Below are 19631 nucleotides of genomic sequence, written 5' to 3' on the forward strand. Positions count from 1 at the left end.
TGGAGTCTCTCTAACTGGTAATTTATTAAGAATGTATGGTGCTTTACCATAACAGAAGGGCAGTGGTGAAGATTTTCAGAAGAAGAAATGGATTGAGGTTTGTTTTCAAGTTTCAATATGAAGTGTTTTTTTCAAAGTATATAATCATTGAACCTAATTGCTTGATACTTTTGGGCCTTATTTACAGGGGTTATCTCAGCAGCATAAACGTTAATGGTTCTTAGTAGATCATGTTCCTCATGGATATAGAAGGAAATCACTTTTGGAAGTTCTTATCATAGACTACTGGTGGTTATTTTAGTTGACAGTTTCTGGTGTTTTAATGGCAGGAAACTGGCTCAAAGGTTGAAGAGTGAAGGTGTTATATTGCGTTCATGATTTGTAAAACCTTAGGTCTCAAAATCTTATTGATTGAATCAGGTATGAAGTTTCTTTTTCGAATTGTTAATCCTTTATTTATATGGTTCTAATTTAGTTCTTTCTTTCTTATTTGAAGGGAAAAATCTACAGAGAAGTTATTGAAGCAACGGAAAATTTTAGCATCATTTTTTGGAGGACTCACGTCAGCACGCTCATTTTTATCTCTGGCCGGTAGGTTCTCGAACTACAATCGGTTATTCAAGCTTTCTGTGTGTGTTTGCTCTATTTTTTCTATGTCGTTATTGATAAAGAGTTTACCAATTGTGTGTGTTAGGCAATGTTAATATCTTCCTGAATCCGTTAGAGAACTTTAAAAAGTCTCTGAATCCGTTAAGCTTTTGGAAGTACTTTTGATCCGTTTTTAAGCGTTGTGTTATGCTAATAGAGCTCTAAAGATGTTAGTTTAAGAATCAGTAAATGTAGTAAGCTTTAACTAATCTTTTTCTTTTGTGGGCTAATTCAACGGACCTTAATTTCTTGATTTTTATAATTTGGGTTTTTTTTCTCAAATACTTTTACTGTGATATTTGCTTTTATTATGTGCTTCGACCCGAATAGATCCAAGCCGATCCAAAAAGGTTCGACTCTGTTTTACTATAAACCGGGGTATCCATAAAAAATGACACCATAAGAAAAAGTTTCTGGCTCTGCCACTGGACCCAATATTGCCGGTATAGATTTGAAATGAATGTGTTAAAACTTAATAGGCAACAACATTCTAAAAGATGAGACCACAAAATGTGTTTGGCTCTGTCAGATTATGTTGCAAAGAAAACTTGGATGACTGTTATGTTGATTAAGTTACTATTTTCAACCACAGACATTATCAGTTGCTGACAAATAGGGCACACGTCAATTTTCAATATTTTATTGTTAATATCTCTCATTTCTGCTATCATAATTTGAAAGAAGGCATTCTTATTTGACAGTGAAGAAATTATTGTATACTGGGCTTTTGTACCAATGCTTCCTTTAATTCCAACTATTTCCTCATCTAAGTCAAACGTGACCTGAATATATGCGCCAACACGAATAATATTATGTGGGCCAGGTATGAAGTTTCTTTTTCTAATTGTTAATCCTTTAGTTATATGGTTCTAATTTAGTTCTTTCTTTCTTATTTGAAGGGAAAAATCTACAGAGAAGTTATTCAAGCAACGGAAAATTTTAGCATCATTTTCTGGAGGACTCACGTCTGCACGCTCATTTTTATCTCTGACTGGTAGGTTCTCGAACTACAATCGGTTATTCAAGCTTTCCGTGTGTGTTTGCTCTATTTTTCTATGTCGTTATTGATAAAGAGTTTACCAATTGTGTGTGTTAGGCAATGTTAATATTTTCCTGAATCCGTTAGAGACCCTGGATGGCTGTTATGTTGATTAAGACCATAAAATGTGTTTGGCTCTGTCAGATTATGTTGCAAAGAAAACCTGGATGACTGTTATGTTGATTAAGTTACTATTTTTAACCATAGACATGATCAGTTGCTGACAAATAGGGCACACGTCAATTTTCAATATTTTATTGTTAATATCTCTCATTTCTGCTATCATATTTTGAAAGAAGGCATTCTTATTTGACAGTGAAGAAATTATTGTATACTGGGCTTTTGTACCAATGCTTCCTTTAATTCCAACTATTTCCTCATCTGAGTCAAACGTGACCTAAATATATGTTGGTGCACTACATCTGTCGACTTCGTCTTGTATCAAGTCTTAGTTTTAGATTGTTAGATCAGGGCATGTTTTATGAGAAAATAGGATAGTATATAGGTTTAACCTGGTAGGTCCGCTTATGTGTCACTAGGAGGTCCGCTTATGTGTCAGGTCCGCTTATGTGTCCATGTACCTTGGAGGGAACCTCAACACCTATAAATAAGTGCACATAATCGAACCACAGTAGAAGTCTTATAACTCGTACCGAAGTGCTGCCGGATCGAGATTTGGATGTAAACTGTTATAAATCAATACAGAAAGGTATTTAAAGTGATTTGCAAGCTGTTTCTACGTTGATTACTTGTTTTCCGCACCTGCAATTGACGAAAACTCCTCTGAACGACTCGTTCGGGTCGAGACACGATCCTACAAGTGGTATCAGAGCTTCAGGAGGAGGAGTTCTATAGAGATTTGCTGGATTTCATCTAAAATTCTTACTTCTACACCTTCTTTCTTCATCAGAACGAGATTTAACGGTCGGAATCCGCTCAAAATTTCACAGATTGTAGATAATTGATCATAGATAAACCCTTGAAAATTTGACACTGAAATTCGGACTAAAAATGGGTCAAATTAGTCTCCGAATAGGTTCCGCTTTTTCGAACAAATTGTAGTTCCACTCTTATGAACATTCAAGTCCACTTATTTGACCAATCAGGTTCGCTTATTTGGACATATTTTGAGGAGATCCGCTCCAAAGATCAATCAAGTCCGCTTATCTGAACAATCAAGTCCGCTTATCTGAACAATCAAGTCCGCTTATCTGAACAATCAAGTCCGCTTATTTGAACATCAGGAATTCCACTTATTTGAACATCAGGAGTTCCACTTATTTGAACATCAGGAGTTCCACTTATTTGAACATCAGGAGTTCCACTTATTTGAACATTTAGTGGTTCCGCTCTTTTGAACAATCGGGTTCCGCTCTTTTGAACAAACTGGTTCCGCTTTTGTGATCAATCAAGTTTTGCTCTTAGTGGTTCCGCTCATTTGACCAAGAAGGTTTCGCTCCAGTGAACTATCTAGTTTCGCTTTTAAGGACTGTTATAGAAAATTGTTGAAATCTGAAAATGGACGAGGAGTTCTACAACGCATTCGCTACTCCGAGTACCCCAATCACTGTTGCTCAAACCACAATGCTCGAAAACAAAACGGGAACAATGCAAAAACCACCCAAACTATTGAACATTGAAGAATATAAAGGATGGGAGGGTCGTTTAGAAAACTGGGTTCAAGCTAACTACCTAGATGCATGGGAGTGTGTAGAGATGAAATATGTGAGACCGTTAAACGATGATGAAGAGGAAGTTGCGATTAAAGACATGAGTGCCGATGACAAAAAGAAGTACAAAAATGAGAAAATGATGCTAAGTCTGTTACAACAAGCTGTGAAGGAAGATATTATGGTATTGCTACAACACAACGGGAGTTCATACTCAATTTGGAAAGCGTTACGTTCAAAGTTTGTTGGTAGTCAGGAGATGGTGAAAAATAAGAAGTCACTTTTGAAAAAGGAGTTTGATTTGTTTAGAGGATTGAAGAATGAGAGTACAAAGCAAATCATTGAAAGATATTGCAACTTGTTGGTGAACATGAAAAGGTTAAGTATCAACAAAGACAATGAAGAGTTAATTGAAAAGCTTGCTAATGCTTTACCGCATGAAACATGGGGAACATATCTAATGATGCTCAGGAACCAAAAGGGCTTTAGCATGTTAACTTTGAGCAAATTCATTGAAAAGCTAGAAGCTCAGGAGATGGAACAAAGAAAGATTGTCAGAATGAAAGATTTTGATGGTGAACAGGATATTGGGTTGTATTATAAAGCAGGAGTGAATGAGAAATCCCCAAATCTATCTCCAAAAATAGAAACTGCTTATAATGCCAAGAATACTTCTGGAAGTTCATCATCAGGATCAAATAGGATTTAGGTTTTAAAGATTGAAACAGAAACCGGTTACTTGTGTGTGATGAGAGTGATTGATGATTGCCTGCATGGTGGAGCATTGGAAGCATTGAACGGCGATGAAGACTGTAGACATTTCCGATCGATAATTCGAAATGGTTTGAGTGCGTGTTATTTGGTTTTGGCGCCAAAATAATAACCCTAGGACCGTTCGGGTCGGGTCTCTGATGATGTTTATGTGGTAACCATTCATAACCAATCTAAGTGGTGGACATTGGGGGTGTTTGGGTTCTGACTTATAACTTCTAAGAAGTCGTGAGAAGTTAGAATTTCTCTTTCTTCAAGCCATAAAAGTCTTTCTAAAGGGTGTTTGAGATTCCTTTTAGCCATAAAAGTTCTTGTGTTGGGATTCCTTTTAACTTATAGGAAGTTAATAAGTTAAAAGTAGGGGCATGTTTGGCTTAACTTGTTTCTGACTTTTTTAAAAGGACTTTTGGCCAAAATAAGTCAGAAAATCCTGACTTTTGGCAAATCCCCCTCACAAACAAAGAAAAGCCAAACACTTATAAAAGGACTTTTGCCCTTCAAAAGGACTTTTACCCTCAAAATAAGCTAAGCCAAACACGCTCTAGCTCCAAAATAAGGAATCCCAAACACCCACATTGACAAATGCGAAGCTTCTAAACATCTAGGTTTTGAAAGAGGAGGTTTTAGGTTCAAAACCTACAAACGACGAGGAATAAAAGAATTTATCGTTCACACGTGAAAAAATGATATAACTTAAAAAAAACTTGATTAAAATTTTACCATTCACACGTGAAAAAATGGCTGAACTTAAAAAAAGTTGATTAAAAAATAAAACGGATCAAATATGTTCAACAATTAAAAAATGGCTTGCACTATTATATGTCTAAGAAGTTGTAGGTCACTCAAAGTTTAGTTTAACTCTTGGAGTTAATAGCCAAAATGGTCCCTGAGGTTTGCTCACGTTTACCACTTTAGTCCAAAATCCAAAATTTTTAAATTTGGGTCCCTGAGGTTTGCATTTTGTTGCCATTTTAGTCCAAATTTCAAAAACCCCCTTTTTTTACTGTTGCAACCAGCCTATTTTGTCCTTTTGCGAATGGGTATTTTGGGTTCTTGATATGAGTTTGTTATAATAACTCATAAAAATGACCAAAATACCACTGCACAAAAGGACAAAATAGGCTGGTTGCAACAATAAAAAAATGGAGTTTTTGAAATTTGGACTAAAATGGCAACAAAATGCAAACCTCAGGGACCCAGATTTAAAAATTTTAGATTTTGGACTAAAGTGGCAAAAGTGAGCAAACCTCAGGGGCCATTTTGGCTATTAACTCTTAACTCTTGAAATCCCACCTTACCCTATGTTAACCCACACGCATTTATATTCAAGTTTTGCTTTTGCTTCATCATTTTTTCTTGGTGTTGTTTGTGATGGTAAGACATGTACCTTCACTGAAGAGGTATGGTCTCAATTCCCTGCCTACATGGCAGGGACCACACCACTTTTAAGCATACATGGTGACCACATCAGCAAAGCAATCCAGAAGCTTCTAGAAGCTTCTGGAAGATATGCAGGTGGCACCAAAGATGCTCTACCAGACAAAAAGGACAACACGTGTCACCACTCGCAGAACGCCACATAGGCCTGTGACAAACCAGGGGACAGAGCTGACAACACCGGTACAAGGTTTCCAGCATGGGCAAATGTAAGAACGCCACGTGTATCACTACACCTGCCGTGACAGAGCAGACCAAGAGGATATTCCCCTTGGTCGGACAGCTGGCACGCGCCCACAGCTGGCACAACTGCTCCTCCCTTCTTCACCCTCCGGCTATAAATAGGACCCTTCGTCATTCAGGTTCGGGATCTTTACTCTCCTCACTCACTATATACACACGCTACTTTATTCTCTCAGAACGGTACTTATTCTCACGCCGGAGCCTGGTTAAGAGGGAAAACCCCCATCTCCCCCTCTTAACGAGACTAACGGCTTGCTGTTTTGTAGGATTCAAGCTATTGTTACGAGTCAAGAAAGAGGTTGAACCCACAGAAGAAATAACCCCACAGATTAACCCTAGTGTTAACCTGTGTTTCATCATTGGTGCCATCCGCTTTTTTGCAAAACCAAACTCATCTCTTTTCTTTTCAAGAAACACTCGTAAAAATGGCTGAGCAAAACCCTTCACACCATGTAGATGGAGAAGTTTCTTCCTTTGAACTCGTTTCGGACTCAGCACACGTCCAAAGGGGTCAAAGGAACGAAATCATCCAGGAAGGGCAAACAAACAACGATTTTCCCAATATTTTCGAAAGTGCGTCCAGGGTCGCTAGCCAAACCACAACTGGACCCATTTTCCAAACATCCACCAGGATAATCACCCAGACCACAAACGGAGCCACTTTCCAACCTCCACAGGAGGTAGTCCAGCAAATACCCCCATCCGGGTTGGTTCAAACACCTCCACCGGTGCACACATCAAGCCATGGAGCTGGCCCCTCAGCTCCATCGAAACAGGCACAACTAAATTTCTCTGCACTATTAGGGCTAACCGAAGGAAAAACACTGGCTTCCTGGTACGCCGAGCAAATGGCATCTATAAACCTGGTTTACACACAACTGAGCGCGCAACAAGCCCTGCTCCAAGCACAGGCTAACCAATCGGCGTTCGCTACTCCACCGCAACGGTCTCTGAGCACACATACGACTCAGCAGGTCAATGCGTGGATCTTACGCCCAGAAAAAGGACCTGCAACAAACATTAGAAAGCCCAGTGCGCACGACACGCGCGACACTTATGGCGAAACAGAAAGCAACTATGTGCAGCACTTCAACTTACAACGAAAGCCGATTCAAAGCCGTCTGGGCGCGCGCAATATGAACAATGAGTGGGAAGACGAAGAGGAAGACCCAACGTACAAGGAAAGCACAGTGTTCAGCAGGTTACATCCATGAACACGCGTCATCCGGTACAACCCAAAAGCAGAGCATGATTATACCTTAAGCTACCGTTCAGACGACATGGCTGAAGATTCAAAATTCATTAGGGAGATTGCCACAGCCGCTATAGACAAAACCAAGTTGCCGCACAACGTTGGCAAATACAATGGCCTGACAGATCCAGATGACCACCTCCAGGTTTTCAAAGGCGCAGGAGCAACAGGTGGGTGGAACCTACCAACTTGGTATCATCTGTTCGCACAAACGTTCGTGGGCGCAGCACGCGTCTGGTTCGACAGCTTACCAGCAAGGAAAATTAAATCATGGGTCGACTTCAGAGAGAAGTTCCTGGCACACTTCTCTCAACAGCGGAGACACGCCAGTGACCCAGCAGATTGCCTGAACATATGGCGCCGAGACCATGAAAGCGTGGAAGATTTTATCACAAGATATAACAAGGAATGTCTGGAGATTGGAGACGTAGGTGAAAAGATGATGCACGCGCACTTCATGAGGGCAGTCAAGTGTGATGATCTAATCAAGCGCGTGAAAGGAAGAGACGGAGGACCCAAAGATTGGGAAACCTTCATTGAGGCCGCCAAAACAATAGCGCAGACAGACAAACAGTTGACCGGTGACGACCACCGTCAACGCGCACATAACTCTAATGACCGACATGGTAGAAAAGGCAGAGGCCAGTCATGGAAGACTTCCAGTCACAGAGAAAGAAGCCCACCAAGAGAAGATGCGCGACATACAATCAATCAGATAGCCCACCGAAAAGAAGTAAAAAGAGAAAACAGAGAGAAACAGTGGACGCCATTGACAAAGACCCCTTCAGAGGTCTTGGCCACTGAAAATCACCAATTCAAACCACCCCTGCAGATGCGCAACAAAAGGGGTCAAGATCCCAATCTCTACAGTGAATTCCATAAAGACACGGGTCACCTAACCGATGACTGTTTTAGCCTGAAGCAAGAAATTGAAAGGGCCCTACGAGATGGAAAGCTCACTCACCTGGTCAAAGGCGGAAAGCGCGACTACCGCCAAATCCAAAGACGAGAAGAAGGACCAGATAACAAAAAACTCAGGAAGTTGGAAACCCACATGGTTCAGGGAGGTCCACGAAGACCAAGGAAGAACTACAACAAGCGCGCACAAGATGATTCATGGCGCGAGAAGCAAGTTATTTTCCCAGTTGTTAGAGGAGGCCCGAGGGAAAAGCGACCGATAGTTATTCCAGGTGTGATTGGTCACTACCAGATAGACTACATCTTCATCGATCCAGGGAGCACCGCGGATATCATATATGAACAATGCTTCAATCAATTTGATCAGGAGGACAAGGCGCGCTTGGAACCAGTTGACTACCCACTAACTGGTTTCTGCAACGAAGCCGTCTTTCCCCTGGGATAGATATCATTCCCGGTGTTACTTTTGGATGGAAGAAATTCAAGAACAGAAGAGGTCACGTTCATGGTACTACCCGCACACTCAAGACACGACATCCTCCTAGGAAGAGAATCCCAAGGAGACTTCAGTATGATTTGCTCTGCACCACATTCAGCCGTTGGATTCCCAACAGAAACAGGCATCGCACTGATATACGCAAGCAAGGAAGTTTTAGCAACAGATGAAGTGAGGCCTGCAAAAGCAAGTAAACCAGCGCCACGCGCAGAGGCAGAAAAATGGGTGTTGAACAGTGCTCACCCAGAGCAAACAGTTACCCTAGGACCGGCGATGTCTGACTTAACACGCGCAGCGCTCAAGAAGTTATTACACGAGAACATGGACGTGTTTGCCTGGACACCAGCTGACATGGTTGGTGTTCCACGGCACATAGCAGAACACCGTTTAAACGTCTCAGAGGACGCAGAGCCAGTGGTACACGCCAAGCGCCACCTGGGCGATATAAAGCACGAAGCCATGAAAGAGCAAGTACTGGAATTGCTGAATGCAGGCATCATTAGAGAAGTCAGATACCAAACATGGGTGGCAAGCCCAGTGATGGTAAAGAAACCAAATGGCAGCTGGAGAATGTGTGTCGACTACAAAGATCTAAACAAGGCATGTCCGCGCGACTGCTACGCCTTACCGGACATAGACGAAAAAATCGATTCTCTGGGCACATTCAGATGGAAATGCTTCCTCGACTGCTAGAGGGGATATCACCAGGTCCAAATGGCTGTCCAAGACGAGGACAAAACCGCATTTCGCACGCCGACAGGGCTGTACTGTTACACCAAGATGCCTTTCGGCTTAAGGAATAGGGGCGCGACCTACCAAAGATTGATGAACGAAACGTTCAGCGATGCCATCGGCAAGTACATAGAAGTGTATATGCACGATTTGGTGATTATGAGCAAAGAAGAAGGCACGATGCTGGCTAACATCCAAAAGACTTTCAACACGTTGCGCAGCGTAAGTATCAAATTGAATCCAATAAAGTGCTTATTCGGTATGGAAGAAGGGAAATTCTTAGGCTTCATTGTCACAAAAGATGGTTTCAAGGTGAATCCAGAAAAAGTCCAAGCAATTGAAAGGATGCCTTCCCCATCAAACATCAAAGAAATGCAAAAATTAGCAGGACGTTTAGCTGCACTCAATCGTTTCCTAGCTAATCACGCTGCAAAATCCTTTCCGTTCATCAAGACATTGCGCAACTGCATGAAGAAAAGCCAGTTTCAATGGACTCCGGAAGCAAAGAGTGCATTCCGCGAGATGAAAGATTGCCTCATCAAGCTGCCAACATTAACCGCACCAAACAAAGGAGAGCCCTTGGTACTATATCTATCAGCTTCTGATAGGGCAGTTGGAGCAGTGTTACTTGTCGATCGTCAAGGTACTCAAACACCAGTCTACTATGTGTCACGAACCTTGACCGACCCAGAAACTCGATATGCCATTATGGAGAAACTAGTCATCGCGCTGATTCATGCTTCGAGACGGCTGCGCAGGTACTTCGCCAACCACGTTATCCATGTGCTAACAAATTACAACATTGGCAACATCCTCGCAAGGCCAGAAATATCAGGAAGACTAGCCAAATGGGCAATAGAGCTAGGAGGTCACAATGTGGTTTTCAGACCACGACCATCAATCAAAGGCCAAGTCTTGGCAGACTTTATGACGGAAGTTCCAGATGACAAAGATCGAGAATGTAAAGCAATGGAAAAAGCTAAGAAAAAGCAAGTAGAAGAGCCATGGTTGTTATACACAGATGGCGCGTCTAACGAAGACGGAGCAGGCGCAGGGCTTAGGCTGGTAAGCCCCGACAAACATGAATTCACATATGTCATACGCCTAGATTTTAAAAGAATGAACAACGAAGCCGAGTATGAAGCTTTCCTGGCTGGCTTACGATTGGCGATCAAAATGGGGGTCCGACACATCGAAGCACATGTGGACTCCATGCTAGTAGCGGGGCAAATCAACGGCCAATACGAAGCCAAGGGGGATGTTATGGCACTCTATCTCAGCCAAGCAAAAACGTTGCTACAAACCTTCCATTCCTACAAGGTGCACCACATAAACAGAAGCGAGAACAAGCCAGCAGACGCGCTGAGTAAACTCGCATCAACAAGTTTTCAACACCTAGCAAAGGATGTACGCATAGAAGTTTTGAGCAACCCATCCGTTCCACTCAGAGAAGTAAGCGTCATCCAGACATAGGCAACTTCTTGGATGACCCCAATAATTAGATTGAGCTTGGTTTGAAAGGTAGAATATAGTTTGTATATGTAAAGGAACATAAAGTACTCATTGGTCATGCTTAACGTATTTTGTAATGATTGAAATGCTACTTTTGTTTAAAAAAAAGGAGTTCACGTATGTTGAAAATTGTCGGTCCCCATGAAGTCTTCTAGCCCACGTGTTTTGAAATTTGGATGACGAGTTAAGCGTTGTAGAGAAGGTTTTTTTTTTTTTTTTTTTTTTTTTTTAAATAACGGGTTTGTTTCATTTGCATCAAAACATGAAAATTTTGGACTTTGAAAGTTCTTGTGAAAACGTCGACCCTTAGAAAAGAAATTTAGTAAAAGAACTTAGTGATTGTTTAAAAATAATTTTAACAAAGGATTTATTGATGTTGGAAAGAGTATTTGGTAAACGGTCATATAACATCTATGAGGTCTTATAAGTAATTGAGAAAGGTTAGTTTGATTTCGATTAAGAGTGGAAGTCTCTAGTATGATGATATAATGTGAACGTGTTTCAGTTAATAAATCAGATGTGAAGTTCATGGGCAAGAGATTCATTAGACCGATTAAATTGATAGGTAGCATTTCGTAAGGTTTGGAAATTCGTGTAGTAAAACGGTAAAGACATGATTAAGAATCTCGTGTATATGATTTGAGTGAAAATGGATGGTAGAATAAGAAGTACGTTTGATAAACAATGTATTTTGAAATCGGTATAAGTAGGTATTTTGAATAATGATAAATGATTTAGGTATAAAACATGATCGGGTTTGCATAATAAAATATTTTGAAAGATAAGTTTTGGGTAACGGTCACCTAAGTAAGGGAATCACCCCTAACTCGTTGGTGAAGTCGTTTTAAGGGAAGAGGGGTGGAGTCAATCGTCAAGGTAAGGAAGTCACTCCAATCTCGATGATACATCTCCACTAGTTGTTACAAGGAATATGAATTTAAATTATATGAAAATCATGCGTATATAAGTGTATCGAAAAGGTTCGATATGTTGTGCGTGTGAAAAGAGAAATCAAAGGTAAACTCGAGGTTGAAAGATTGCATCGTATAAAATGAACAATAGAAACACATGTTTGACCAAAGTTTGGAGTGTTCCAAAACGGAACTTTGACTAACCAAAGTGGTCGAAAAGTCTTTTGAATTTGAGGAGCATGTTTTGGCCTAATAGGTAAAATACTCTCGCCGACAAGTCGGTTAACGGTATTTACCCTTCCGGTTACTACATGTCCCAAATCAATCGAAATTTTGAGACTTGGCGGGATTTATGAAAAAAATGCCAAGGAGTGGAACTAGTCGACAAGGTGCGGGTTTCACCCCTAACTTGACGATTTCGTATCCTAAGTGTGGTTGGTACTCGTCGGGTCAAAATTTAATTTCGACGTGTTGACGAGGGTCCACTAGAACTTGAAATTTGAGATTTACCATTAAGATGTGGATTTCACTCCTAGCTTAATCGCGATATCTCGTGTAAAAAAAAAGAATAGATAGATTGAGAGTCGTTCACCAAATTGTGGGTTTCACGCCTATTTTGGTGAATTCGTCTCATTTGTACAATATGAGTGTTGTCGGATTTAGAATAATCGAGTAAAATGCATGAGGGAAGTGTATGTCGAAGGAGATACACAAACAAGTATAAACACATAAGAAAGCATATCAAGGATGATACTTAAATAATGAAATAAAACAAGTATTAACACATAGAGAAATATGTCAAGAATAACACATAAAGAATCGAACAACGAAACAAGTGTTAACACATAATAAAACGAGCATTAATGCGTAAGAATAACATGTCGAATATTACACATGAGTAACATACATGTTTAAAAGAGCATAAATAAGTAACAAATAAAGTATCATGTAGTAGTCCAAGCAAAACATACGAATAAGGTTCTAAAACTATAGACTAGGCTAAAGCATTCCTACTTTTCCTAATTCCCTATAGTTATGGCTCTGATACCAATCTGTCACACCCCAACCAATGGCGGAAACATCGGGATGAGACGAAGTGTGAAGATTGCTAGAGACATCATAACGCTATTTGTGACAATATTTAGAAAATCCAAATTTCATTTCATTTCATAACTTCAAATAGTCAACATTACAAGAAATTCAAATACGACAAGTTTAACAAAACAACATGATAACATAACAAAATTTTGATACAACATTTTAAACCCTAACGTCTATATGTGTATCTAGGCATCAACGCTACTTCATTTCATAGCATCATCGTCCTCAACCTGTAACATGTTTAAAATAAAGTTCAATGCAAAAGCAAAGGCGAGTATACAAGTTTGATACGTACATAGCAAAAGATAAGTTTGAACAATTCCTCATAGCATGCATGTGATTCAAGATAAACATTTAAACATGGCATGTGTCTAACATATCAAACCAAGAAAACGCAACTTGCTCATGACATAACCAAAGTTTCAGTAGAGGCGGGTCGTTAATCCTATAGCGCTACATATGTCAAGGTTTGGCTCGTACGAAGTTAATGATAAGTTCAACACATAAGAATCACCCAAATTTAAAGTATCAAGCCATCACATATACAAGCATGTTATAGGAATGTTCATGTGTTTAGACAAAAGTTCATGTGTAAGTTTCAATAGGTAAACATGTTACACCCCAAAAGTAGTAAAAGTAAAAAGGGGAAAAGTACGAGTATACTCACAAAGTTTGCATATGTTTTCCGATTATCCAATTGTTGACGAGTAGAGATTTAGAGTCCGAATGTATAAGGGTTAAGGTTCAAGTATGTTTAGAGTCGAGATTCGGTGTTTAAAACAACATAAAAATAAGACATGAGAATAACATGGAAAATAATCATTTAGTACATATGATGCTTGTTCTTGACACTAGGAAACTCGAAGGAGTTTAGATGTTTTCATGGAACAAGGTTCCATTAGAATCGTGACAAGTTATCATAGTCTAGGATGATGTAATCTAGTACCCCGACATATGAACACTAGTTCATCATCAAAGATTCGATTATTCGAATAATATATTTAGGTTATATAATATATGTCCAATAGTTTAAGCATGAGGTAGAAGATTAAAATCTTCATTTTGGTACCTCTAAATGTCATAGAAGTCATGTAGGAGGTAGGAAGATCAAGTCTTCCATTTAGGCACCTCTATGTGTTTACCACTACACTTGATGTAAAAAAACAACCAAGGAGGGTCATGAGCATACAATAAAGAATAAGAAATATACACACTAACTAAGAGAAATCATCAAATCATGTGAGGATTGTATGTTTGGACAACCCAAGTTGTTCCATAATCACTCATGTATCAAAGACAAAGTTTGACATGACTTGTGGGTTAAAAACCCTAAACAAAACACCAAGTTTATGAGGTTTAATCCTCTGATTTTAAATGTCTCAACCTTGTTTTTAAGCTTAACCAACCATGGGATAAGTTGTAAGCATTAGGACATAGGTATGAGATGTGTTAGACACAAGTTGCATAGGTTTAAACAAGTTTTTGATGAACATAAAAACAAACAGAAAGTTTATGGACTATTTCGGGGCATTTCCAGGTCTGATTTCTCCAAGGAGAAGTCTAGGAATCGAACCCCATGATTATACAAGCAAGTAGGAAAAAGAATCGAGTGAATCGGATAAGAATTGAGTGAGTTATGCTCATTTTCGTGAAGGGGTGTCAATCTACTCGAACCCTTGCTTTCAGCTACGGTTTGGTGGATGTTTTGTGAGTTTTTAGGGTTGCAAAAGTGGTAGGGAGGCTGGTTATAAGTGGTATTTATAGGGGGAAGGATTAGGGTTTCAATGGGTTGGGCTTTGGAAGTGTTTAGAAGGGGTTACACCTTGAAACTAGCCCACAAAACCCAACTATATGGGGCTGAAGTTTGCTGAATTGGGCTGCCATATTTCTTTATTTTTTTTTTTAAAAACATTATAATGAGTAATTTTGTTAATTAAGTTGTGTAATAATATGCAACAATGTTTCCCCTAACTTGTAACAAGGTGAAATATGAAATAAAACATGATTTAACTAGGTAAAAAGTGTAATGTACAAGTTTTATTTACGAAGCAAGTTCCGTATTTTACAACGATTACGATGAAAGAATGGTTATAAGAACACAAGATTTCCAAAGATAGAATTTCACGTAAGGTTTCTAAATGTAGGATGTTTGAAAACGCAGGGCGTTACAGTCTCCCCTCCTTTAGGAAATTTCGTCCCGAAATTTATTCAAGAGGAAGGCTTGAAAGAGTTTTTGGCATAAAGGTGATCATTAAGAATTGAAACTTGGGAAGTTTGAAAGTTTTGAAAAGTACCAAATTTTGGAGAACGTCAAGGTAGATTTGCAAGGGGAAGTTTTTAAGGATAGTATAAAAAAATCATACTTTCGTAAAACCTGTTTATTGAGAGGAACGAAAAGGTTTGTTACTTTAAATAAAGCAATAGAGGTATACTAAGTATAGTTTCACAAGAATCAAGAATAGGGAGGCTATTTTATAGGTAACGAGGTAAGTTAGGACTCAAATGTTTAAACAAGCTGGATTGCGAACGAGTTTTGTATAAAATAATACGAGTATAGAATGAACGAATGACTCTTAAAGAGTACAAGTATGTGAATAGCATAAGTGTTGGATAGATGAACGTAGTGTGTTAAGGATGAAGTCTCGTCATGAATAATCGGATATAATGCGTTTGTGAGTTGCGTGAAGTTGTATTAGGTCCAAAAGGTCTGCAACACACTGAATTTCTCATGGCACGTTTTACGAAAGTTTGGTAACATGGTGAAAACACTTATATATAGGAAGTACCAGCGGCGTATCCACCATGTTTTAACCACATCACGTCCGTTTCGTTACTTGGGGTCATGTTACGTTCCGTGTCTTACCATACACAGTAGTACACTCTATGGTTCTCATACGCCTATCACTATAATCCCGTGTGCACCCGCGATTATACTGATTGTCGCATGATCCACATAGCTTGTACTAGTTATGTATGAATCAAGGTATACATGAATTTGAAAATAAGAATGTGTACGTAGAAGAATGTCGTATGTAAGCATGTTTATGTTTAAGCATGTATGGGACCCACGTAAGCGAATCCCTCGGATTACGCTCGCGTATAGGTACGAATGTACGAATCATGAGTAAGGATGAAAGTATGAGCATAAGTTTAAGTATGAATACGCATGTATGTATGAGCATAAACATAAAACGTGTAAGTAGTATGTGTACAAGCAGAAGCGTAAAACGTATAAGTAGTATGTGTATGAGTACAAGCATAAAACGTATGAACATAGGTGTAGGTATGAAAAATAAATATTGCGTATATGGTGTACGTTGAGACATTGTAGAGAAAAAAAAAGGTTAAGTATGTAGATACGAACGATATAAATGATGTTATCGCGAGATATCGACTAAAATATGTATGATGATGTGCATGTATAGTTGTTTAAACAAAACGTTGAGTTTGTCGAATCAAAATTAGATTGAGCTTGGTTTGAAAGGTAGAATATAGTTTGTATATGTAAAGGAACATAAAGTACTCATTGGTCATGCTTAACGTATTTTGTAATGATTGAAATGCTACTTTTGTTTAAAAAAAAGGAGTTCACGTATGTTGAAAATTGTCGGTCCCCATGAAGTCTTCTAGCCCACGTGTTTTGAAATTTGGATGACGAGTTAAGCGTTGTAGAGAAGGTTTTTTTTTTTTTTTTTTTTTTTAAATAACGGGTTTGTTTCATTTGCATCAAAACATGAAAATTTTGGACTTTGAAAGTTCTTGTGAAAACGTCGACCCTTAGAAAAGAAATTTAGTAAAAGAACTTAGTGATTGTTTAAAAATAATTTTAACAAAGGATTTATTGATGTTGGAAAGAGTATTTGGTAAACGGTCATATAACATCTATGAGGTCTTATAAGTAATTGAGAAAGGTTAGTTTGATTTCGATTAAGAGTGGAAGTCTCTAGTATGATGATATAATGTGAACGTGTTTCAGTTAATAAATCAGATGTGAAGTTCATGGGCAAGAGATTCATTAGACCGATTAAATTGATAGGTAGCATTTCGTAAGGTTTGGAAATTCGTGTAGTAAAACGGTAAAGACATGATTAAGAATCTCGTGTATATGATTTGAGTGAAAATGGATGGTAGAATAAGAAGTACGTTTGATAAACAATGTATTTTGAAATCGGTATAAGTAGGTATTTTGAATAATGATAAATGATTTAGGTATAAAACATGATCGGGTTTGCATAATAAAATATTTTGAAAGATAAGTTTTGGGTAACGGTCACCTAAGTAAGGGAATCACCCCTAACTCGTTGGTGAAGTCGTTTTAAGGGAAGAGGGGTGGAGTCAATCGTCAAGGTAAGGAAGTCACTCCAATCTCGATGATACATCTCCACTAGTTGTTACAAGGAATATGAATTTAAATTATATGAAAATCATGCGTATATAAGTGTATCGAAAAGGTTCGATATGTTGTGCGTGTGAAAAGAGAAATCAAAGGTAAACTCGAGGTTGAAAGATTGCATCGTATAAAATGAACAATAGAAACACATGTTTGACCAAAGTTTGGAGTGTTCCAAAACGGAACTTTGACTAACCAAAGTGGTCGAAAAGTCTTTTGAATTTGAGGAGCATGTTTTGGCCTAATAGGTAAAATACTCTCGCCGACAAGTCGGTTAACGGTATTTACCCTTCCGGTTACTACATGTCCCAAATCAATCGAAATTTTGAGACTTGGCGGGATTTATGAAAAAAATGCCAAGGAGTGGAACTAGTCGACAAGGTGCGGGTTTCACCCCTAACTTGACGATTTCGTATCCTAAGTGTGGTTGGTACTCGTCGGGTCAAAATTTAATTTCGACGTGTTGACGAGGGTCCACTAGAACTTGAAATTTGAGATTTACCATTAAGATGTGGATTTCACTCCTAGCTTAATCGCGATATCTCGTGTAAAAAAAAGAATAGATAGATTGAGAGTCGTTCACCAAATTGTGGGTTTCACGCCTATTTTGGTGAATTCGTCTCATTTGTACAATATGAGTGTTGTCGGATTTAGAATAATCGAGTAAAATGCATGAGGGAAGTGTATGTCGAAGGAGATACACAAACAAGTATAAACACATAAGAAAGCATATCAAGGATGATACTTAAATAATGAAATAAAACAAGTATTAACACATAGAGAAATATGTCAAGAATAACACATAAAGAATCGAACAACGAAACAAGTGTTAACACATAATAAAACGAGCATTAATGCGTAAGAATAACATGTCGAATATTACACATGAGTAACATACATGTTTAAAAGAGCATAAATAAGTAACAAATAAAGTATCATGTAGTAGTCCAAGCAAAACATACGAATAAGGTTCTAAAACTATAGACTAGGCTAAAGCATTCCTACTTTTCCTAATTCCCTATAGTTATGGCTCTGATACCAATCTGTCACACCCCAACCAATGGCGGAAACATCGGGATGAGACGAAGTGTGAAGATTGCTAGAGACATCATAACGCTATTTGTGACAATATTTAGAAAATCCAAATTTCATTTCATTTCATAACTTCAAATAGTCAACATTACAAGAAATTCAAATACGACAAGTTTAACAAAACAACATGATAACATAACAAAATTTTGATACAACATTTTAAACCCTAACGTCTATATGTGTATCTAGGCATCAACGCTACTTCATTTCATAGCATCATCGTCCTCAACCTGTAACATGTTTAAAATAAAGTTCAATGCAAAAGCAAAGGCGAGTATACAAGTTTGATACGTACATAGCAAAAGATAAGTTTGAACAATTCCTCATAGCATGCATGTGATTCAAGATAAACATTTAAACATGGCATGTGTCTAACATATCAAACCAAGAAAACGCAACTTGCTCATGACATAACCAAAGTTTCAGTAGAGGCGGGTCGTTAATCCTATAGCGCTACATATGTCAAGGTTTGGCTCGTACGAAGTTAATGATAAGTTCAACACATAAGAATCACCCAAATTTAAAGTATCAAGCCATCACATATACAAGCATGTTATAGGAATGTTCATGTGTTTAGACAAAAGTTCATGTGTAAGTTTCAATAGGTAAACATGTTACACCCCAAAAGTAGTAAAAGTAAAAAGGGGAAAAGTACGAGTATACTCACAAAGTTTGCATATGTTTTCCGATTATCCAATTGTTGACGAGTAGAGATTTAGAGTCCGAATGTATAAGGGTTAAGGTTCAAGTATGTTTAGAGTCGAGATTCGGTGTTTAAAACAACATAAAAATAAGACATGAGAATAACATGGAAAATAATCATTTAGTACATATGATGCTTGTTCTTGACACTAGGAAACTCGAAGGAGTTTAGATGTTTTCATGGAACAAGGTTCCATTAGAATCGTGACAAGTTATCATAGTCTAGGATGATGTAATCTAGTACCCCGACATATGAACACTAGTTCATCATCAAAGATTCGATTATTCGAATAATATATTTAGGTTATATAATATATGTCCAATAGTTTAAGCATGAGGTAGAAGATTAAAATCTTCATTTTGGTACCTCTAAATGTCATAGAAGTCATGTAGGAGGTAGGAAGATCAAGTCTTCCATTTAGGCACCTCTATGTGTTTACCACTACACTTGATGTAAAAAAACAACCAAGGAGGGTCATGAGCATACAATAAAGAATAAGAAATATACACACTAACTAAGAGAAATCATCAAATCATGTGAGGATTGTATGTTTGGACAACCCAAGTTGTTCCATAATCACTCATGTATCAAAGACAAAGTTTGACATGACTTGTGGGTTAAAAACCCTAAACAAAACACCAAGTTTATGAGGTTTAATCCTCTGATTTTAAATGTCTCAACCTTGTTTTTAAGCTTAACCAACCATGGGATAAGTT

This window comes from Helianthus annuus, chromosome 11 (genome assembly GCF_002127325.2).
Source record: "Helianthus annuus cultivar XRQ/B chromosome 11, HanXRQr2.0-SUNRISE, whole genome shotgun sequence".
NCBI lineage: Eukaryota > Viridiplantae > Streptophyta > Magnoliopsida > Asterales > Asteraceae > Helianthus > Helianthus annuus.